The following is a 25,440-nucleotide window of genomic DNA, read 5'->3' as shown; positions in this document are numbered from 1 at the left end:
AAGTGTCGAGATGTCACCCAGCAATCCTCCGTAGTGAGACGTTAAGTCTCTAGATGTCACTCAGAAACCCGATGAAGTGAGATGTAGCAAGTCTCGAGTTATCACCCAGCACCTCGCTGGGGTATGGTGCAGTAGTTCTCGAGATGTCACTCAGCTTCTCGATGTTATGCAATATTTCTCGAGAATTCACCCAGCACCTCGCTGTGATATGGTGAAGTAGTTCTCGAGATGTCACCCAGCAACCCGCTGCAGTGAGATACAGCAATTCTCAAGATGTCACCCAGCATCTCGCTGTGATATGGTGAAGTAGTTCTCGAGATGTCACCCAGCAACCCGCTGCAGTGAGATACAGCAATTCTCAAGATGTCACCCAGCACCTCGCTGAGATATGGTGAAGTAGTTCTCGAGATGTCACCCAGCAACCCGCTGCAGTGAGATACAGCAATTCTCAAGATGTCACCCAGCACCTCGCTGTGATATGGTGAAGTAGTTCTCGAGATGTCACCCAGCAACCCTCTGCAGTGAGATACACCAATTCTCAAGATGTCACCCAGCATCTCGCTGTGGTGTGATGTAGTAGTTCTCGAGATGTCGCCAGCAACCCGCCGCAGTGAGATGTAGTAAGTGTCGAGATGTCACCCAGCAATCCTCCGTAGTGAGACGTTGTTAAGTCTCTAGATGTCACTCAGAAACCCGATGAAGTGAGATGCAGCAATTCTCGAGTTATCACCCAGCACCTCGCTGGGGTATGGTGCAGTAGTTCTCGAGATGTCACTCAGCTTCTCGATGTGATGCATATTTCTCGAGATGTCACCCAGCACCTCGCTATGATATGGTGAAGTAGTTCTCGAGATGTCACCCAGCAACCCGAAGCAGTGAGATGTAGTAAGTCTCGAGATGTCACTCGGATTATTGCTGTGAAGTGATGTAGTTCCCGAGATGTTACCTAACTTCTCGCTGTGGAATAATGTACTAATTCTCGAGATGTCACTCAGCGACTCGCTGCAATGAGATGAAGTAATTCTCGAGATGTCACAGAGATTCTCGCTGTGGTATGATCTACAGTAGTGTTATCAAGATGTCACCGAATGCCACTTTTCTTCTTCAGTGAAATTGTTAGTGTGTTTTCTTGTTTATTTGTATTTGTGCATCATTATTTGCTATTATTTCTTTATGTTGTTTTGGTAGGAATATTATATTATTTTGAGCTTTAGACTATATTTACGGTATATAATCTGATTTAAATTATACTTAATTTTCATTGCAGCTATCGTAGAGATGTTTCTTATGGATTTAGAGTTTTACTTCTTTGTGGAAGTAGTGATATTTTAGCAATATTTCTTCTTCAGTTGATGCTGCCTTCACGGAGCATTCTTGAATAAATTTACTTTTTCTTCTTTGAAGAAGTGATGATTATAAAAAGTTTATGTCTTCATGATTAAAGAGGAGAAGCAGTTAATGATATTGGAGTCATTTCTCATGAGAGCATATGTGGCGATTCATTTCTTCAGTTGTAGATGAGTGATTGTAGAAGATATGGTCATATTTTAAGGTGTTGTCTTTATTGTCATTGTAAGAAGTGTTGTGGATTGAGAAGTTCGTTGTTATTTTGCAGAAGAATGCGTTTTTGAGAATGTGAATATTTTAATTCAGAAGAAGTTATGGATTTCAGAGTAAAATATATATATATATATATATATATATATATTTTTTTTTTATTTTATTTTGGGACATGTGAAGACAGTTTTTTTAGACTCTCTCTTCTTGATGTAAAGATGTAGATTATATGGAGATGATTTTTTTTTATTGGAGTTTGACTTTATTTTACGTGGTGATGATGTGATTTCTTCTTGGATGGAGATGAGTTTTTTTCACATGGTGGTGATGTGATAATTTTATCAGCAGCAAAGTCTTGTACCACCAAAAGTGGTGTTTACACAAAGCATTGAGGTAGGTCTCCATGCTTTCTGTACTGTGCGTATCGAGATTCAGCCATAATTTATAATCTCGTTCAGTTTATTGAGAAAAGGCTGGGCAATCCACAGCAGTTACAACTTTTGTGACACAGTTTCTCTCCGTATGTCGGAGGGAACTAAACTCTGTCACATTCATCACAGTTGCCCTACCAACTCAAACGAGTATTACTCAGGTCTGATTTGGACACAGTACAGTTTCCACTGTCTAATTGTTATTTTCTTAATAGTCTCTATATACAGGGTGATTCAGAAGATTGCGCACAAACTTAAGGAGCTTATAGAGGGGTCGAACTACAACAACTTTCGAATAGGAACTTATTATCTAGGAAGTAATCCTGAGTCAGTACATGCTTGGGAATGTAGGAACTACATTGCGGATGTAAGCTTACTTTGCAATGAGGCACTTTGTTCGATACACTATGAAATGATGAAGACGTTCCTCTGCCACCACGTTTGAATGGGGTGAGGTACAAGGTCTTCATACGAGACGTTCTTCCAGAACTATCAGAGAATATACCACTTATCGTGCGTCGCCAGATGTGGATGCAACTAGACGGAGCACCTGCACACTTCTCTCTTCAAGTACGTGACACATAACCCGGGTGTAGGATCGGAAGGGAAAGTCCAAATGCTTGGCCACCCCGCTCCCCTGATTTGACGCGAGTTCTTATTCTGGGAGAATATCAAAAGCCTCGTGTACGAGACACCAGCTCCCGACCAAGAAACACTTCTTGCCAAGATATTTGTAGCAGCTGATAAGGTTTGTGAGATGCGTAATGTACAGCTCGCGCAAGGAACGATTAAAGAAAAGCAATGGTGGCGTTGCTGTCTGTTTTGACGTGTGTTTGTAGGCACGCCGAGGAGGCGAGGGGTACGGGCCGATGGAAGTACTGTCTCTTCCAAGAAGATGAACAAATGAGGACATCACTATGGAAATAAAGAACGTAGTAAGAGAAAAATTCGAAGCTAATTAAACGCGCAACATATGTTTACGAATGAAATAATAATACCGTGCGATACAAGACACGTATTCACATGCAATGGAACAAACTAAAGTCGTAATATAACTATCACAACGCAAGACTGATATTATCGTCATTTCTCTTCTGACTGTACTCTTTAATATCATTCAAGCTATTTCGTGACCTTTCCTGTCGCCCGCTCTTCCTTACCGCATTGTTTCATTCGCATTCCTTCCTTTCGGTATTCCCTGCTTGCGAGACCTATACCTTGTAGAGTGCGTCAGAATTTCCTACGACGATGTTATGGCTGTATTGAATGTGATGGTCGCCAATTTGAATAACTTTTAAAAAGAAAGAAGTGTTGAGTAAACATTATCTTTGCTTAACTTAAAATGTGTGATTGTCCATTCTGTAGTTCCTGACATTTCCCAGGCTTGCAATGACCCAGGATTACTTCTTATACCAAAAGTTCCTATTTTAAAGTTGTATTTCGATTCCTCTATAATAGTGGTGGGCAAAATGAACGCAACCCACAAGACAGGATTTAAATGGCAACTACATACTGTGGGAGGGGTTGCACCCTACAGTGCAGTGACGGATTTACAGACAGTTGCGCCACTACACTCCTATCTACCATATGTAATTAGGATAGTCCATTCACGTGATATTTAATTAATCATTTTTAAAAGCAATTTCTTCGAAATAGGGATTTATATCTGTGCATGCTATTTTCAGTTTCGCAAGGAGATGAGCATCGCTTAAGCGGAATCTGTGGCTGGACTTTATAAATTTCATTTTAGAAAACAGCTGTTCGCATTGGTAGGTTGATGAATACATACCGTCATTTACCAACTATGGTCCTGGAACACAACCATGCTCCACTACACAACCATTCAAAGATCACTGTAGAAGTAACATAGACCGTTCGTAGATAGCTGCAGTGACTTGAATTCAAACTACAGTACAACAAGAATATAGATAAACGAGGTACTACGTTATGGAGTACAAAATTTGAATAGTTGTATCGTGGGCAATAGTTATGTTCCAGGACCATAGTTATGGGAAATTACGGTACTCATTATTTTTTAAGCAAACTGTCTACGCAGTGAATATGTAGTACTGGACAACTTTTAAAAAATTTTAACCTCCAGTAGAACTTCACATTCTGCTTTCAAGAAGCCATCATCCTGTAAATCCAGTACTTCTAACTGCAATTCTGGGATAACATTTTCAATTTAAACATGAAAAGGAGTGGCAAAAATATTGAAATCTTTCTCCATCCTTTGAAAATCACTGAATCTGTGTTCTTTGAACTCGTATAACAGGTGGTTTATTTTAAGAATATACATATTTAAGTTCGCGTCCTGCCTAAACATGAAAAACTGAAAGAACTGCCTTTCTTGTAAGTGTGATATCCTCTCGATTCATATGATTCTGCGAAAGATATTGTATCACTAATGAAGCTCCGAAGTACAGCAATCCAGTATAATCCGCTACATACACGCGCAGTATATTCATGGAGTGGGGGAAGGGGAAGGTAGGGGGTAACTTTGATGCTTCGCTGAGGTCTAACGTCACTGCGGCAATGCCGCAAGAATGCCCACCATTGCTCTATAAGCTCCTTAAGTTTGTGCGCAACCTTTTGAATCAATCTGTAAATAATATGATTGGTTACGATGACATTCAAAATAAAAATATTATGGTAGGTGACTATCACACATTTGTCAGCACTTACTTTGGAATTTTGACAGCGATTCCTTTTTAGCCTATATGAATTGTTATTTTGTAATTTATTTTAATCATTTTCCTATAGATTTAGGCATCAATGTATAATTGATTTGCATTGATCTCGTTATCATTTAAATTCGTAACTTTCTTCTCTGTTTTGAGGTATAGATTTTTAGCTTACATGACTTCCAATAACTCAGATAGGAATTCTTGTTTCGTTTTGTTTGATGCCGTTGTTCTTTGCTTCCATTTAAAATCATGAACTGTCTTCAGTCAATTTGAATTTTCATTAACGTTACGTAACCCATATCCATACTGGAATTCATGAAGTATTCCGTTACTTTCCCCTCCATTTCATTTCCGAAGTAAAGATGTTATCTATTTTTAGTTTACAAGACCAATATTTTTATTAAATTATTAAAACGCAATGATCGTAATGTTTGTTATATTTTTGTGAAATTTGGGTTTTTCCCAGTGGCGGCTCCAACATATTTCTTAAGAGGAGGAAAGAAGTTAACAGCATAAAATGACACCTTCTTGAATGAAACATGCTACAAATTAGCCTACATGCACACATGTAAGACCAGGTAGTGTTGGGGTTGGCCTTCCTTTTTTGTATAGCAATAATTTGTTTTTGTAAACCGAGTTTCCTAAATTGTCCAAAATATATTATGTTTTCACTTCCATTAATTGTTGAATAATTGCAAAAATTAACAATTACAAGGAAATTCACCTCGCAGCATTTTTCGCGCACACTACAGCATCATACGTATTGGAAGAAATCAGCTACTAACACGTAACCAGAACCATTTTACGGAAATGGGAAATAATCTGTTAGGAAAGCGAGAACACTGTACCCACCCACGTGGTCTGTGTTGCCACATGTACATGCTAAATGTATATTTTACAAGTTCAATATCATATGCTTTTGAAGAATGTTAGTTCTTGTGAAGTCATACTACCATTATTGTTCAAAGCTGCCGGTGGCCGATTAATTTTTTTATGTTTTGAAAATAATGTAGTTTGGAGTACAAAACTGACAACTTGACTGTTCCCTGTCTAGTAGACAATAAATGGAAGTGAATTTCAGGGGCCAAAAAGATCTGCGATACTTAGAACTACTTCCTCTTTGTTTTATACAAAACCCAACTTCAACTTCAGACATCCTCGAAAGTTTCAAACCGTGAATAGTAGCTTATACAAAGTGCAATGAATAATAATTTTTTATTTATAATTTAAAAAAAGTTTATATGGTGTCTTTCATAGCTTTGCGTTAAAACTGTTTTTATTGTGCTTCCTCCTAGATGTGTTATATCTGGTTGAATGCAACATCGCTAGATGGCAGCGGTAGCAAGCTTGCTGCACGACCAGTCGGTTTCTATTTCCCGCCCATGCGCTGATTCAGAGGAGGATCTCCTCCCTCTCCGTTCATTTACTTGCTTTAAAACTCTGCTTCTTTCTCTGGCCGCTAGTGCGCTGTAGTCTATGTATGTTAACTGCAGTAAAGGAGGAAAGGATCGACTTTCCTCCACACAAACAATCTCGCATCTTTCTCACAGTTTTCTAGCAGCGCCGTTTAAAACTCGATAAACAGAGGTTTTCTTATAGCTGTGAACTTGAAAATTATCGAATCTTCCTCGAATTTCAAAACAACTTTTATTTGGTATTTACTTTCAAAAGAAGAAAAATGTGAGGAGGACGTTCCTCCCTGCCCTCCCCGAGGAACCGCCACTGGTTTTTCCTTTCACTCGATGAGAAGCATCTACACCGAACCCCGGCAATGTGAAAAAAATTTTAATTTACATAATTCACCTCCAAATTTTTAAACAAATCCCATTTTCACTCCACCCCCCCTAGTCTTCATTCCCTTAACATTAGTGAGGACTTTTACCTCGATCCTCTACGACGATCCAGTAGTGCGCCCGATGTTCCTCGCATCGCGATGGTGTACCATGAAAAGAAACAAACATTATGGTTAGCAAATTAACAATCAACTGACTGTGATGAAAAAAACTTCCGTAACACGAGTTGCCAAATAACGCCAACTATGACCATATGTTGTCATTTTGAGGGAGACTTTGGTATGTGCGGGCTGTAAGGCGGTTGTTCCAGTGCCTTCCAGAAGTTGGACGTAGAAGTACCTCTGTTTTGTCACAAAGCACAATTACTTAAAAAAATATGTGACTTATATGCTTACAGCTATGCTCTTTCTTGTACATTCGACATTATTAGAGCTGTTTTGGCTCTGTTTATGTAGACTATAGTAGTTGCTCTATAATTAACTCCTCTTTCAGTGTGGTCACATATCGTGTAACCGACAGATGTATTGTAGACGAACGCTGACGAATACATTGAACATAGATGTCAGAAGTCTTACTAGACCTACTGTACAATTGCCACACATTGTACAACCAACTATGTAACATTATGGATAAAATGCTTGAAGTGGAACTATTTGGGGCTCTACGTGTTTATTAGGTGACAGGAATCTGACACGAAATCCTTCAGTATGGTCATATCACATTCTGGTCCACACATACACTACACACAAACCCGCGCAATGTCACTGTTTTATTTGAAATGTTGCCATAGTTTTTTTATCGTAGATTTCTGTATATTTGACATGTTTTAAGTTGCATATATTTCACATGTTTTAAGTTGCATAGGCTACATTTCACATGTTTTAAATTTATTTTCGCCGTTTGCATATATTTTAAAATTTATAAGGCACGAAGGTCTCCACTCAAGTATTTTATATAAGTCATGAAGCTAGAACTGCGGTTCTTAATATCGCCCTCCGTATTCATCATCTGCTAGATCTTATGAAATACGGGATCCGACGGAATAAGCGCCGTCTTAAATCACGAAGTGATTTACGAATATCATATATTATTTTAATGTACCGAAGTACATATGATATTTCCATGCAGATATTCTGCGTCATCATACGATGAAAGAGTAATGGAACGGCCAACTAGTCACTCATAACGAGTGCACCTCAGCACATACGTGGACTTCGGTCCTACGTTCATAGACATCTATGACGTAGTGCAGAGGGCGGCCACTAGAGGGAACCCAAGAGTTAGAGCTTAATCTGAGACGATTCTGTCCGACGCCGGGGTTGTATCCGGTGTGGCTTATTGGATAAAGCATCAGCACGTAGAGCTGAAAACCCGGGTTCAAATCCCGGCGCCGGAGAGAATTTTTCTCCGTTCCATTGCTCTTTCATCGTAGAAACAAATTAATTGGCTGGGTCACTAAGAAGAAAGTGCCTACTGAAGGATGCACTGGAAGGAATGGTGAACGGAAAAAAATTCAGGACAGTAGAATATATCAGATCATAGACAACATTAAGATATATGGATCGCATACAGAGATAAAGAGGAAGGCGGAAAAAAAGGTCAGATTGAAGAACGCTGGGTCTCCAAACCCAGCTCATGCGGAGAAAACTTTATATAACAAAACAATTCATCAATTGATATAAAAAATATGCAATAAATAGCAAGCAGATTAATTCAATTTACAAGCATAAACAATTGAGGACCGTTTTTGCAAAACTTGCTAACTGCAAAATTTGCAAAATTGAGATTTTGATGGATTCGTTAACATAAAGCAGGCCTCTACATGATGTCCAAAGCGTCTTAGTAAAATTGGGTTATTTCTCTTCATTGTAGTGTGTCAAAGTGTGATCGTTTTTTCAAAACTTGCTTTCTGCTCCATGTGAGACATACAGCAAAACTTGCTTATTATAGTGTTTTGTCTCTCCTGTAAAATTTAGTTTTTTCAGTTAGCAAGTTTTGCAAAAACGGTCCTCAATTCATCAGTTGAACTATACAAAATGTACAGTATATAGCATGCAGATTAATTCAATTTACAAGCATGAACAATTCATCAGTTGAACTACCGTATACTAAATGTACAGTACATAGCAAGGAGATTAATTCAATTTACAAGCATGAACAATTGAGGACCGTTTTTGCAAAACTTGCTAACTGCAAAATTTGCAAAATTGAGATTTTGATGGATTCGTTAACATACGGCAGGCCTCTACATGATGTCCAAAGCGTCTTAGTAAAATTGGGTTATTTCTCTTCATTGTAGTGTGTCAAAGTGTGATCGTTTTTTCAAAACTTGCTTTCTGCTCTATGTAAGACATACAGCAAAACTTGCTTATTATAGTGTTTTGTCTCTCCTGTAAAATTTAGTTTTTTTCAGTTAGCAAGTTTTGCAAAAACGGTCCTCAATTCATCAGTTGAACTATACAAAATGTACAGTATATAGCATGCAGATTAATTCAATTTACAAGCATGAACAATTCATCAGTTGAACTACACAAAAATATGCAATACATAGCAAGCAGTTTAATTCGATTTACAAGCACATACACTTCATCAGTTGAACTATACAAAAATGTAGGCTACAGTACATAGCAAGCAAATCTATTCAATTTACAACTCATCTGTTAGGCAGGAAGTAAGAGTATGTAGAAATTTGGCAATTCTGTTCTGAATCTTTTCTCTTTGCTCTTCAAAGCTTTAAGATAATTAGGCAGTGCATTGAAGACTGTAATACATGAATAGTGAACTCCTTTCTCTATAACTGCTTAGACTAACAGAGAGTAGATGGAGATCTGATTTATGTTTTGTATTAAAATTATAAATGTCTTGATTAGTACTAAATGTAAACCACGACGTAAATCTCTAACCACGACGTAAATACCAGATCACTTATCTGTGGCACGCTAAGTATACCTCTTCATAGAACATCTTGTTATTCATCATCTTTTACAATATCCACCTCGCGTCAATGGAATTCCTTGTCACAAAGTATTAGGGGCTGCAAGACAATAAACACCTTTAAGAACAGCTTAAAAGATAACCTTATTAGCATTTCACTCCAATCATACTGATTTAAACTATCGCTGACTACATTGTTACTTTTTTCTTTAGACATCATCCTGATTGTGCTGTATTTTAATTGTCTCGTAATAATCTCTTTCTATTATCTAATATTATTTGAAATATATTAACATTCTATGTATTTTAGTTTAATTCTGCTATACAGTTTATTTCAGTGTTTAATTAATAGTTCATAGTATTTTGTTGTTTAATTTGTAAATAACTTTTGTATACATGTAACTCTCATCTAAATCAAATTGTTGGATTCTTTGTAAGTTCATGCATATGTATATACACTTTTTGCTGGTTGAGTGGAAGAGAAGGCCTTACGGCCTTAACTCTGCCAGCTAAAATAAATTATTATTATTATTATTATTATTATTAATATTATTATTATTATTATTATTATTATTATTATTATTATTATTATTATTATTAAATGTAGCTTCGTTTTTAATCTAAAACATTATTCAGGAAAGAACGTACTCACAAGGTAAGAGCAAGATTTCTAAATTTTGGAAAATCTTTTTATGTGATATTCTTTTATGCATACCATTCATCATCCTTATAACTTTGTAAAAGAAATATGTGTTCTATTATACAGTGAAAGTATGCAAAGTATGACATTTTAAGAGGACATGAAGTTCAGAGAGGGCGATATCAGAACCTGTGGCGTTATTTGGCTATTTTTTCCATGTTGAATTTCTCACACAGTAAATCGATATATCAAACTTGATTTATCTTCAGTAGATGCCGAGCTGCATACGCAAACTTGGCAACACCGTAAATGTGTAGTCAGTGACAGCATTTATGTATACAGTAGTTTTATTTTTATTTCTCCATATTTGATTGCTAGTTTTAAAGATAGTTGTAATTGCCATGCTGAATTTGTAAATTTCATACTCACTGAAAAAATTCAAAAGATTGACATAAATAGACCTAGTCGTGATTGATTGTTTATTCTATACATGGCCATATACGTGGATGTACACGTCAATTACATAATAAATAAAAAACACAATAAAATTAAAAACAGTACAAGTTAAAATACATTTAATAGTACATTATGCAACGAGCCTATAATGAAGGTAATTAAGAAGTGCGTATGGATATTTATGATACGAGCGCAAGCGAGTTTCATAATTTTCATACGAGCTTCTTAATTACCATTATTGGCGAGTTTCATACGACTTTTTATGCTCGACCATATTTCTAACTTGATATTATTAATTTTCTTTGTATCTGACCTTGACCAATGTCCCGTATGTTGTGAGATGTTGGCAGACGCGAAAGTATTGATTTTTTCCGAGGAACAGATGTTCACATTGACCTTGCTAGGCCATAAGAACCTACAGAGATAACATTGAAAATAAATTAGACATTGAAAAACGAGATGACAAATTGAATTTATTTGAATATTATTTACAATTAACGCTAATTATTATAGTAACAGAACATAACCTTCTGCGACAGTATTGGATTTCAGCCTCCGTAACTTTTCGCTAATTCTCTTTCGATTGCATATCCGAGAATAATCGATACTTGCGGTTTTGTAACGGTAGAAAGCTGACATGTCATTGGCTGAACAGTTGTAACCTGAGTTGTCATTGGCTGAAAGACCTGACCTTTATTGAGTAGGTGTACTTTAATGACATGCATTAAAGGTCTGCTACCAGGTGTATAATTACTGCATTTCGGCATGGTCGAGCATAAAATAAATAATATAATCAAATAATATTGCATATATCATAACTTGTGATTCAAGAATTCTTTTACTGAATAAAAAGTTTGATCATTAAAATCTGTTTAACTTTCACTTTAAATTTTGTATAAGGTAAAGATTATATCTGCACTGGTAAATTATTAAAAAACATAATGCCAGTATATGCAGACGAATTTTCATATTTCACAAGTCTATGATCTTTTATTGAGAACAGATGTGCATTTCGTGTATTATAATTATGATAATCTAGATTGAAGAGTCCACTGCAAGAATGATGGATGTCACTTTCTTGTCGAAAATGAACCAAGACTGTCAATGCATAGCTTAAGACATATAGAATGTACATACAGAGTTATATGGCATTAACACTGATAATCATTGCCCAGTAATGATCGGAAAATCACAGTTAAGCTTTGAGCGCTAAGCATTTCAAACTTTCAATTGCTTCTCCTGCAAAAGTATTCCAAATGACATCCATCATTCTTGCAGTGGACTCTTCAATTCTATTGTATTTATTCTCATTCTGTTTCAAGAAAATTAGGCATTTGTAAATATAAATGGATGGATATGTTAAAATTTTGTATTGTTTAAAATAAGATTTGCAAGATTCAAAACTCTTTAATTAAAAAATGGATCGTTTATTCTTTTTGTGCAATAAATATCCTATTAGCATTGGTAGAGTTACCTCATAAGAAAAAGGCATAACCGAGATATCGTCGCTTAAGAACCAATACCGCGTAACTGACATTTTTGGTCAAAACTGTTTTTTTGCACAGATGGTACCTCCACTGTCATCTGCATGCATTGACAAGCGCGGGAATTTGATTGCATGAATGGCCTGCGTGCGAAGGAGGGGGGGTACAATACCGCGTATCTGAAGTCACGAGAAGTCTGTAGGAAATACCGCGTATCTGACAACAGATAGGCTGTTATGTCTACTCCCTACGCGCCCTCAGTACGGAAACTGGTTCTCGTTACTGACTTGTAAAATTGTATCAACAGTGTGTGATATTCTGAGAAGATTAAAGAAGTGTTCAGTTTCAATTATTTAAAAGGTAAATATAATAGAATTATTTCAATAATGTCAATTGAATGTTAGTTGAGCTGAATTGCCGCAGAATCTCCAAGTTCATTCACTGAAACATAGTACATTAATATTTTATTATTATATAGGCCTACAGATACAAGAAAAGATATGGACAATGAATCAGACGACAGTCAGTTTAGCGAGAACGAAATCCTATCTGTGCTATGTTCTGCATTCAAGACTGGAGAAACTTCTGTGGACATTAACAAAGGTATGGCATAAGAAGTATCACAGTTATTAAACGTTTATTTTTCTTCAGTTACGGAATCATAACAGCAAACTTAATTTAAGTACTTAATATAAATAATCATGAATGGGCCGCTAAAATAATTTGCGCTACATTTAGTGGTGCTGAGCTTGGTTCCTTCCATTTCCTCCGGTAGGAGGAAGATCTAAATTGATGATAATATTTACTACACATGTTTTTAAGCCATTTATATCACATTTATAAGCATTAGTAATCTCATCTTATTCGTAGGTGTACTGCCTGATAATTCAAATGCAAAAGAAAACCGTCCTTCTGGAAATGGGCTGCTGCAGATCAGGGATTATCCGTCCAGTGTTACCGGTAATGTTATGATCGTATTATGCAGTCTGGTATGATTTAAAGCAACGCTATTAAAATAATACAGCTAGAACTAGGATAGGACAGAAACTGAAGACAATACCATGTCAATGAAGGATCTACACCAAATTTCGGAAGCGTCTTCATATGTAGACGACCCCGAAGAATTTGTGAGTGCTACTTATTCTACATCTTTACATTCGTCAGAAAAAGGTAAAGAGAAGAATCTACAAGCGTTTCATGGAAATTTGACAGAAAAGAAGTTCAAAGCCACAAAAGGGTAAGTGGAAGAAAATGAAAAATAGAAAACTTAGAATGGAAGAGGAAGCTTATCTTAGCTACAAGAGATCGAAAGATGGCAAAGTAACACATGATACGGAAAGAGATGCAAGGAATTTGGGGCCAGAGTGTAGTTATAAAATGTGCCAAAATTCTAAAGTAATGGGCTGTAATTTAATTTCTAATGAGAGAAGACATCTTTCAGGCATTCTGGAAATCTATGACTTGGGAACAGAGGACCGTTTACGTATCAAATCTACGAAAAGACCTGACAGTACAAATTCTGAATCGAGAAGAAAGAGAACATTTGTCTACAACCTAAAAGTTGATGAGAAAAAAATTCAGGTTTGCAAAAATATGTTTCTGTGTACATTGGGAATTAAAGAATGAACTGTGCAGTATTGGTTAGCTAATAGTACTGATGGCGTCCCTTCAGTAAAAAAAAAAAGTCATGTTCTCGTGCAAAAGCACAGAAAAAAAAAAGAGCATTAGTAGCCTGCCTAAATTACCGTCACATTACTGTATATAGAACCGATTTTGCCATAGTTTTTATGATAGTATTCCACATTAGGGTTACTCAAGGATTAGTTTTTGTGATTTCAGCATAGGCCTATAATTATTTCTTTATTGTGTTTAACGAATATTGTGCCTAAAAAATTATCATCATTATTATATGATTTTCTTTTCATTATTCGCAAGTCAGTCAAGTCCATTGTCAATAATAATATTATTATTATTATTATTATTAATTATTTTATTATAAAATTATATTTGTCAGCAACGTTTTAGCAACAATTTTACTTATCTATTCATATACGTAGTGTGAAAATAAAGATTGTCATTATTATTATTATTATTATTATTATTATTATTATTATCATTATTATTATTATTATTATTATTATTATTATTTACTTATTTACTTACAAATGGCTTTTAAGAAACCCGAAGGTTCATTGCCGCCCTCACATAAGCCCGCCATCGGTCCCTATTATTATTATTATTATTATTATTATTATTATTATTATTATTATTATTATTATTATAACAATAAACATTGAACTGTGTCTTCTTTTTCCTTTCCCATAGTTTCAGCATTTGATTGACTAAGAATGCAGCAATCATTGTCTGGAACGTAATCTAGTGCTGATTCAAGCTACAGCCTACCGACCTTGACCTCAAGTCAGACGGTAGGACAACAATTCAGATAACACATTGACATATACAAGAGCACGAATAATATTTCCAGAAGGCAGTTTTCACGCAAAGAAAACGCTTGTCGGCATGTGTCCTGAAGCTGCTGAAGTTGCCTCACAATACCGCGTAACTAACAAAATGTAGTCAACGGCAAAGTTCCAATACCGCGTAAGTGACATGACCAAATGTCTACAGCCATGATCATCCATTTTCACTTAGTTACAAATTAGTTATGCTATTTCATAGCCATACACCACTTTTCAAGACTATTGCGTTATTTTTATGGTTTTTATTCGGTTTTTTCCTTCTCCTGTAAAATTTACATTTTGTCAGTTACGCGGTATTGGTTCTTAAGCGACGATATGCATAACCAAGTGAATAGTAAATTGAAATCAATATTTTGGTGTTTGGTATATCTCTCAGTTGCAAAATAGCAAAATTAGCACAACAAAGTTTTTTTAACAATAAAATCAGAATGCTCGTTCCAAGTCTATAGATTATCCATAATTATGATTATACTCATCGATTTACAGGAAAACTTTATTTTGACTATTATACTTTACTACGTCATACTACTTTTGACCAGAAAAGCGGTACGGAATGACGTGTTTCACCCAATCATGAGTGCTTATCCTACAATTTTTATCACCTCCCTAGCATTTGTTTCTTTGTTTGCCAACATTATACTTTCAATAATTATACCTTTTTAAAATGATTCATGTTTAATTAAAACTTTTCTATCATTTATCTTGTTTATATTATTTAGGTTATGTTATAGCTTCTGCTGTATGAGATAATGAATAGTCACGTATCAGAGATTGTTTTATATTGACTATATCGTTTATATGACGTCACTGCATTTTCGATCAATGAAGTGTAATGAAATTTTGAATTCCAACCAATCACAGTCATACATCGCGATAATTTTTGCAGCTAGATTTATCGCTATAAATTTATCGCATGGTCGTTCTTTTGTTTAGTCAGTGTCGCCAACTGTTTTCTCGTAAATCGGTGACCATGAATCGATTAATGTAACTATGACGTAACAACCAGCAATCACAAGTCAAAATGGCGGGCATTTCAAAACGTTTTGGTGTTGTGTCAGGTAGTGAAATTGAATTAATAACTCAAAACTCAAAGCCAAATAACACAATGAAAAACAGAGAGAGTGTGTGGAACCAGTTTAAAGATACTTGTAATGAACGGGCATATGAACTCTTACCAGATACCTTAATTGAAGATATTGCTTCAATTTTAAAAGACTGGGCGATTAACATGAAGATTAATGGAGAGGAATGCAAGGAGTACATCTTGAAAACAATGTGGAACGTAGTGGCTAAAATAATTCAAGAGAAATATTATGCAGAACGCAAACGTAAATTCAACCTATTTATCGAAGTTGAATTTAAGAGTGCCAGGGAAGCAGAGGCGGCTTTTCAGGTGAACCAAGTGAAGCACAACTTCACCATAGAATTTAAAAAAATTAAAAAATTCACTTTACTTTTACTATACATCACAGTGTGACTGATTTTATGATATTTATATTTATGTACGTTCAAAAATCGCACCGCGCTGAAGAATTAACGAACATAGCGTCGGTAAATCCACTCGCTTGCTATGGTTACCGTAGCAACAAGACTCCGATACGTTTAAGTTCTGCGCCGGTGAAGTGAGCTCGATTTTCCTCCTGTTAGTGTTTCACTCAGCTATGGTTACCATGGCAACAAGGCTACAACCCTCACCCCCCAACAACAGTTAGTATCGTGGCTTTGGTCGGACGTGAAATAGTAGAAGAGACGAATTCACAACGTTCCGCCAATCAACGACAAAGGGACTATTCAGGGTAGCCAAGTCTAACAATGAAAATTACAGAAATTTAAAAGCGTAAATTAATTTCGCCCATAGAAAAGTTATAGGCCTACTAAATGAATATATTTGTAATTTTTTTTAGCTATTTTGCTAAAGAAGCAAGCACGAATCTTGAGAAAAGTGGAAATATAATGTAAGAAGAATTGAAAAAACATGGCTATGGTGTTTGCGTAGTAGGTACTACTGTAGCCTGTGTACAAAGTTAAAATTTTCCGCGGTTTCGTGAGCAAGTGTGCATAAAGATCGCGTTGTGTGCATTGTAATATTATTTTCTCTACTGTTCTTATTACATTAATTATTAGGACTATTTTAAATAATTACTAGTAATATTTGTTCATAAAAATCAACGTGCAGTAGGGATTTGGGCTGTTTATTAACAAATTTGTCCGCGGAAAGAAGTTTTTCTTATATGAATCGCATTAAAAACTATTTGCGTAGTTGCATGTCACAACAAAGACGTTCGTCAATCGCAAAATATTTCTATGCAGAAGCAAATTATGCACAAAATTATGAAAAAATCAGCCTTTCCACAAGGATGTTACTGATAAATTCGTTGCCATGAACAGAAGGATTCAACTTGTCTTAAAATATTGGTATGATTATTTATTACTTACTTACTTACAAATGGCTTTAAAGGAACCCGAAGGTTCATTGCCGCCCTCACATAAGCCCGCCATTGGTTCCTATCCTGTGCAAGATTAATCCAGTCTCTATCATCACACCCCACCTCCCTCAAATCCATTTTAATATTATCCTCCCATCTACGTCTCGGCCTCCCTTAAAGCCTTTTTCCCCTCCGGTCTCCCAACTAACACTCTATATGCATTTCTGGATTCGCCCATACGTGCTACATGCCCTCCCCATCTCAAACGTCTGGATTTAATGTTCCTAATTATGTCAGGTGAAGAATACAATGCGTGCAGTTCTGTGTTGTGTAACTTTCTCCATTCTCCTGTAATTAATCCAGCTTAGCCCCAAATATTTTCCTAAGCATCTTATTCTCAAACACCCTTAACCTATGTTCCTCTCTCAGAGTGAGAGTCCAAGTTTCACAACCATACAGAACAACCGGTAATATAACTGTTTTATAAATTCCAACTTCCAGATTTTTGGACAGCAGACTGGATGATAAGAGCTTCTCAACCGAATAATAACACGCATTTCCCATATTTATTCTGCGTTTAATTTCCTCCCGAGTGTCATTTATATTTGTTAATGTTGTTATTTTAATTATACCGGTATTTAATATACATAAGCCTATACATGATTTTTGTTTTAAAATTAGAAGTCGACCTAACACTGCTTCACACACCTTTTATGTCACGAGCCGCCACTGCAGGGAAGCTAGAAATGCAAAGAGGAAACAGCTACAACAGTTACCGGAAAAAAGAAAGGTTAGTTCTGTTGCTTTGAAACCACACGAATATTATGCAAAGATTGATACATGAGACGAAAAAACCCCGACAGGTTTGCAGATGAAATTTTTCCATATTGCTTCGTTAGAACTAGGTTGGCGTGGTGAAGGGCTGAATTGTCTGACACACCATTTCCAACATGAACTTGAAAATGATGGAACTCCAACGGGAAGAAAAACATATAATCCCATATTTTCCAAAACGTGTCAAGGTGGTGTTCATAAGTTAGCTAATAGAAAATGGCTCACAACAAATTCAGAAAATCCAGACAAATGTCCTATCAGGCTAAGCACGGTGTTCCGCAGGGCTCAGTTCTTGGACCAGTACTTTTTTATTATATATCAATGATCTCCCAGATCATATACCTTTTGCTAAGACAGTTTTGTTTGCTGTTGATACAAATATGTTATTTAATTCTAACGATAAAATGAGTTGCTAAGTACAATCAATCAGAGCAATGGTTACCTACAAAATTGGCTTCAGCAAAATAAGTTACAACTGAATATTAGTAAGACTATTTACATACTCTTTAACAATAGCAGCGATCAAAAATCCTACTCCTATCAAAATAAATTTTGAAGACATAATGGAAGTTAAAAATACAACATTTCTAGGCATCTGGATTGACTCTGCTTTAACCTGGAACTATCATGTTGAGAAAACTATAGAAAAATTGAACCGCTATATATATGCTTTCAGAATTTTAAGTAAAACAACCTCTAATGAAGTTCTCAGATCTATGTATTTTGACTATATACATTCCATGGCATACCATTATGGGGCGCAACAAGCAAAATTACGGAAATGTTTAAACTACAGAAGAAAATTATAAAAATTATGAAACAAGCACCTATAAGGTCGCAAAGTAAAGAAAGTTTAGGGAACTCAAAATTCTGCCAGTGCCTTATATATACATTTTAGAAACAGTGTATTTCATTCATAAAAACGAAGCAAAATTCAAATTGAATTCAGACTACCACATGTATCAAACAAGAACATCAAGTCATGTCCATCTGTCCACTCATAGAATTACCACAAGTCTTAGAAGTATTTTACATGGAGGTATAAACATGTATAATAAAATTCCAAGTTCCATGATAAGTAGTAAACAAAATAAGTTTAAAAGCATAGTCAACAGGTTGCTGCTGCATCATATGCCATATACTGTAGAGGAATTTATGTCTTTAGACCTTGCATGAAAGTGCCTACTAATGTGTAATTGTGAAGGCATATAAGTCGTTATTGCTGTTAAGAACATTTCTATTATTATTATTATTATTATTATTATTATTATTATTATTATTATTATTATTATTATTATTATACTATCTTAGATACAGTTCTTCTTAAATCAAATTCATAAATATGTCTATAGTATAATCAGAAACTAGATTAAGACCTAGAAATAAGATTGACGAAGCCATGATTTGTAAAAATCTTTATGGTGAATAAATTACTATTACTACTACTACAAACTGATGATGGAAAAACGTAACGCAAATGTATCACTCCCAATCCTTCTTACGAGAAAAAATGGGTTATGGTATAAGAGCTGTCCATTTGGCATCAGAGAATTCAGTCAATGGATCAAACGATCTGCATAGAGAACTGGCCTGGATACATAAAGAAGAAAAATAACCAAACACTCCAGCCGATTGACGCTCATATCGCAAATGGCACAAGCAGGAATCCAAGAACAAGAGCTAATCAAATTCACGGGACATACCAACGCATCTGCACTTAAGCCTTATCTACAGATTAACCAAAAACATCACCCGGAAGTACTAAATAAAGTGCGAAATCATACTTTCACATCTACATCTTCATCTAATTCCATGTCCATTATATCTAAAGAAAATGACACTCCATTCAGATTTGATAACTGCATTTTCAACAACTGTTCATTTAATTAATGTATTAATCAGGTTATTCGTAATTTATTATAAAATGTTTAAATTAAATTATGATTTCAGTAGATAATGGAAATGTATTTGTTATAATAAGAGAAAAGCGCAGTACATATAATCAACATTGTTAAACTGGTATTTCGCTTTTCTCAATTGGCATTACTGAATAGCTACTACTACTACTACTACTACTACTACTACTACTACTACTTACTGGCTTTTAAGGAACCCGGAGGTTCATTGCCGCCCTCACATAAGCCCGCCATTGGTCCCTATCCTGAGCAAGATTAATCCAGTCTCTACTATCATATCCCACCTCCCTCAAATCCATTTTAATATTATCCTCCCATCTACGTCTCCGCCTCCCCAAAGGTCTTTTTTCCCTCCGGTCTCCCAACTAACACTCTGTATGCATTTCTGGGTTCGTCCATACGTGCTACATGCCCTGCCCATCTCAAACGTCTGGATTTAATGTTCCTAATTACGTCAGGTGAAGAATACAATGCGTGCAGCTCTGCGTTGTGTAACTTTCTCCATTCTCCTGTAACTTCATCCCTCTTAGCCCCAAATATTTTCCTAAGATCCTTATTCTCAAACACCCTTAATCTCTGTTCCTCTTTCAAAGTGAGAGTCTAAGTTTCACAACCATAAAGAACAACCGGTAATATAACTGCTTTATAAATTCTAACTTTCAGATTTTTTGACAGCAGACTAGATGACAAAAGCTTCTCAACCAAATAATAACAGGCATTTCCCATATTTATTCTGCGTTTAATTTCCTCCCAAATGTTATTTATATTTGTTACTGTTGCTCCCAGGTATTTGAATTTTTCCACCTCTTCGAAGTGTTGTGTATATCAATTCTCGATGCCCGTGCGTCCTACTTTAAAGGGTTCAAACCTACCCGCGCAAATGAGAGTCGCTGCTTCTCTCTCTCAGAAAGCAGGTTGGCTCGCTTTTTTCCCTCTTGTGAGGGAGAAAGCAAAGATTGCGCGGCGACGAGTCACGTTGGCTGTATAGATACCCCCAGGCACTGTGACGTCAACGGCGTCCTCAACCACCATTGTTCCGAGGGGTATAAATATGGCTTGGACACAAGGCCAGGCCACAGTCACTGTAGAGGTTCTGTGCTGTGGAGTCGTCAATCGTTTTGATAGAATAGTGCCTTCTTTTTTTTATTTTCGAAATTCGGCTGAGGAGAAGACTGCGATGGCGAGAACAAAAAGCAAACATGGAGAACGGCTAAAGGTGTTGGAGGAGCAGATTCGTCTGCTCCTCCCCCTTGTCGAGATGGTCAAGGAATTAAAAGAAGAAGTGAAGTTCCTCCGGGAACAACTGAAGGTTGAGGCCTCGTGTGAAGCTCCAATGGAGCAGGAAGAGGTTGAGGCCTCGTGTGAAGCTCCATTGGAGCAGGAAGAGGTTGAGGCCTCGTGTGAAGCTCCATTGGAGCAGGAAGAGGTTGAGGCCTCGTGTGAAGCTCCAATGGAGCAGGAAGAGGTTGAGGCCTCGTGTGAAGCTCCATTGGAGCAGGAAGAGGTTGGGGCCTCGTGTGAAGCTCCAATGGAGCAGGAAGAGGTTGAGGCCTCGTGTGAAGCTCCATTGGAGCAGGAAGAGGTTGAGGCCTCGTGTGAAGCTCCATTGGAGCAGGAAGAGGTTGAGGCCTCGTGTGAAGCTCCAATGGAGCAGGAAGAGGTTGAGGCCTCGTGTGAAGCTCCATTGGAGCAGGAAGAGGTTGAGGCCTCGTGTGAAGCTCCAATGGAGCAGGAAGAGGTTGAGGCCTCGTGTGAAGCTCCATTGGAGCAGGAAGAGGTTGGGGCCTCGTGTGAAGCTCCAATGGAGCAGGAAGAGGTTGAGGCCTCGTGTGAAGCTCCATTGGAGCAGGAAGAGGTTGAGGCCTCGTGTGAAGCTCCATTGGAGCAGGAAGAGGTTGAGGCCTCGTGTGAAGCTCCAATGGAGCAGGAAGAGGTTGAGGCCTTGTGTGAAGCTCCATTGGAGCAGGAAGAGGTTGAGGCCTCGTGTGAAGCTCCAACGGAGCAGGAAGAGGTTGAGGCCTCGTGTGAAGCTCCATTGGAGCAGGAAGAGATTGAGGCCACCTCTGTACAGGTGGAGGAGGAGGAGGAGGTACTGGTTGCAGTTGACAGGCAACACTTTCCGAACTGGTCGGTGGAATATAATAGAGCCAGAGGGAAGTTTTTCTTAACAGGGCGACAGAACTCAGCAAAGTTGCTGTCAAAACACATCCAAAAGGCTAAACGAGTGAATCACCACAGCCTCAGGCAACCCAATGGGGCACAGTATGTTCTGGTGGGAAAACCTTCCCACCCAACAGACATGCCCCAATGGGTCCAACACAGGTTTGCAGAGGGCATTCCTCCAGATTGGAGGAATGTCCTTCAATTGTGGAAGACTGCAATCTTGCGAGGCTGTGGTGTTCAGACTCGTTCCATGAAGAGGGCCCTGTTAAACGAGGAGACCCAGCCGCCAGCAAAAATACGGAGGGGTCTCCTTGCAGAACCTCCCATGCTGTCGTCATCATCTTCCTCACCATCGAGTCCAGCCCCAGTTACAGCCACGTCTGCAAATTCTTTGGAAGTGCTTCCCCGAAATGAATTGAACAAGGGCGTTACAAAGACTGGGTCGGGGCCAAGTTTGTTCCGGTTCCTCCTAGAACCTCCCATGCTGTCGTCATCATCTTCCCCACCATCGAGTCCAGCCCCAGTTGCAGCCACGTCTGCAAATTCTTTGGAAGTGCTTCCCCGAAATGAATTGAACAAGGGCGTTACAAAGACTGGGTCGGGGCCAAGTTTGTTCCGGTTCCTCCCAGAACCTCCCATGCTGTTATCATCTTCCTCACCATCGAGTCCAGAACCAGTTGCAGCCACGTGTGCAAATTCTTTGGAGGTGCTTCCCCGAAATGAATTGAACAAGGGCGTTACAAAGACTGGGTCGGGGCCAAGTTTGTTCCGGTTCCTTCCAGAACCTCCCATGCTGTCGTCATCATCTTCCTCACCATCGAGTCCAGCCCCAGTTGCAGCCACGTCTGCAAATTCTTTGGAGGTGCTTCCCCGAAATGAATTGAAAAAGGGCGTTACAAAGACTGGGTCGGGGCCAAGTTTGTTCCGGTTCCTTCCAGAACATCCCATGCTGTCGTCATCATCTTCCTCACCATCGAGTCCAGCCCCAGTTGCAGCCACGTCTGCAAATTCTTTGGAAGTGCTTCCCCGAAATGAATTGAACAAGGGCGTTACAAAGACTGGGTCGGGGCCAAGTTTGTTCCGGTTCCTCCCAGAACCTCCCATGCTGTCGTCATCATCTTCCTCACCATCGAGTCCAGCCCCAGTTGCAGCCACGTGTGCAAATTTTTTGGAGGTGCTTCCCCGAAATGAATTGAACAAGGGCGTTACAAAGACTGGGTCGGGGCCAAGTTTGTTCCGGTTCCTTCCAGAACCTCCCATGCTGTCGTCATCATCTTCCTCACCATCGAGTCCAGCCCCAGTTGCAGCCACGTGTGCAAATTTTTTGGAGGTGCTTCCCCGAAATGAATTGAACAAGGGCGTTACAAAGACTGGGTCGGGGCCAAGTTCGTTCCGGTTCCTTCCAGAACCTCCCATGCTGTCGTCATCATCTTCCTCACCATCGAGTCCAGCCCCAGTTGCAGCGACGTTTGCAAATTCTTTGGAAGTGCTTCCCCGAAATGAATTGAACAAGGGCGTTACAAAGACTGGGTCGGGGCCAAGTTTGTTCCGGTTCCTTCCAGAACCTCCCATGCTGTCGTCATCATCTTCCTCACCATCGAGTCCAGCCCCAGTTGCAGCCACGTCTGCAAATTCTTTGGAGGTGCTTCCCCGAAATGAATTGAACAAGGGCGTTACAAAGACTGGGTCGGGGCCAAGTTTGTTCCGGTTCCTTCCAGAACCTCCCATGCTGTCGTCATCATCTTCCTCACCATCGAGTCCAGCCCCAGTTGCAGCCACGTCTGCAAATTCTTTGGAGGTGCTTCCCCGAAATGAATTGAACAAGGGCGTTACAAAGACTGGGTCGGGGCCAAGTTTGTTCCGGTTCCTTCCAGAACCTCCCATGCTGTCGTCATCATCTTCCTCACCATCGAGTCCAGCCCCAGTTGCAGCCACGTCTGCAAATTCTTTGGAAGTGCTTCCCCGAAATGAATTGAACAAGGGCGTTACAAAGACTGGGTCGGGGCCAAGTTTGTTCCGGTTCCTTCCAGAACCTCCCATGCTGTCGTCATCATCTTCCTCACCATCGAGTCCAGCCCCAGTTGCAGCCACGTCTGCAAATTCTTTGGAGGTGCTTCCCCGAAATGAATTGAACAAGGGCGTTACAAAGACTGGGTCGGGGCCCAGTGTGTTCCGGTTCCTCCCAGACCCTGCTTCGCTGCCTTCATGTTCTGCATTGCCTCCTGTCCGTCCTGCTGCCACATCTTACAATCTTCTAGAGGAGATGAGGGAACTGGGTCTTATATGGACGAGAACTGGACTTGTGGAAAACAAGTTTAATATCATCCCAGGTTTTCTGAAGCTTCCCGGACTGAAATATAAAATTAACATTGAAGGAGAAACCTTCACTAGAATGTCCGACAGTAGTGAAGAAGACGATGAGGAGACTAGATCTTCATCATCCATGTCATCCCTATCGTCATTAGACTTGGATGACGTGCCGTTATGTCTTAGGCTTAACAAGAAGGGAACATAAAATCAGATGGCATTGGAATCTACTGTAAAATATGGTGAAAATGCTAAATAGCGGGTGAAAATGCTAAATAGCGGGTGAAAATGCTACATGTCGAGGATTCCTGAACACTGCCAACAAGAATCCTGATAGCACAGATACTGTACAGCAGTGAGTTGTTGCCACATCTCATGTTGCATTGTTTAGTGGATTGCATGCAAAGATACTTTGATTTAATACCATGTTGCAATACTTAAAGTCACACTATCTGCTGAATATATATTTTAACGTTGTACTGGGAATTACATGGATCTGCGATCGGCTGGTCCTATACGGACACCGCCTATCCCGGTTCCCGGTGCGGAGATCCTTGAGCTTCGTCCCCCTACCACCATCCCAGTCCCTTCAGGACTGCCACGAAAGCCCACCCCTCCCAAGGTAGCTCCCAAGGTCACAGAGGTGACACGTATTGACTTGCCCGGTCCTAGCGGACTGAATAGCCATGGTGTTACAGTCTTAGCTGATGAAGTGCCGCCGATTCCATCTGGGTCCGGCGCACTTCAGGTCATTAGGGCCAAAAAGAAGAAGAAGAAGGGCTCAGCTAAGACTGAGCAAGGCGGCATTTCTACCGCTAGTGAGCTCAAGAAGGAAGAGAGATCGGCTCTCTCTACCTTGGAGCAGTTAGAGGCGGCGACTCTTGAAGTCGTGACCGAGGAGGCAGCACCCCCCGCCGAACCTGAGGCCCCACAGGAGACGGCTGCTGCCCCTGAGGTAGATCAGGCTGTTCCCCGCCACCCTTCCTCAGCTCGTACTCACGTGTCGGAGAGTGAGGACGAGGAAGATGATGTTGAGACTGCCCTCACTAGGCGACGTGGTGATATCCCACCCGTTATTATTACGCCAGCCTTCACTGGCTCGCTGGGCCGACTGAACTTAGAGTTCAAGGCCGAATACGAACCGTTGGGCTTATGCTCGTACAGGGCGCGCGGCGGGACGGCCGTGAAAACTGTTTGCGAAAGGGACTACGCAAATCTTTGCAGGTTCCTGACCGAACGGGGAGCAGCGTACAACTTGCTGCGCCCCAAGAACGACAAGCCTCTGCGATTCGTTCTAAGAGGAATAGATATTCACACAGATGAGGAGGACAT

The sequence above is a fragment of the Periplaneta americana genome, chromosome 16 (genome assembly GCF_040183065.1).
Source record: "Periplaneta americana isolate PAMFEO1 chromosome 16, P.americana_PAMFEO1_priV1, whole genome shotgun sequence".
In the NCBI taxonomy this organism is placed as follows: domain Eukaryota; kingdom Metazoa; phylum Arthropoda; class Insecta; order Blattodea; family Blattidae; genus Periplaneta; species Periplaneta americana.
This window is presented reverse-complemented; position numbering follows the sequence as displayed.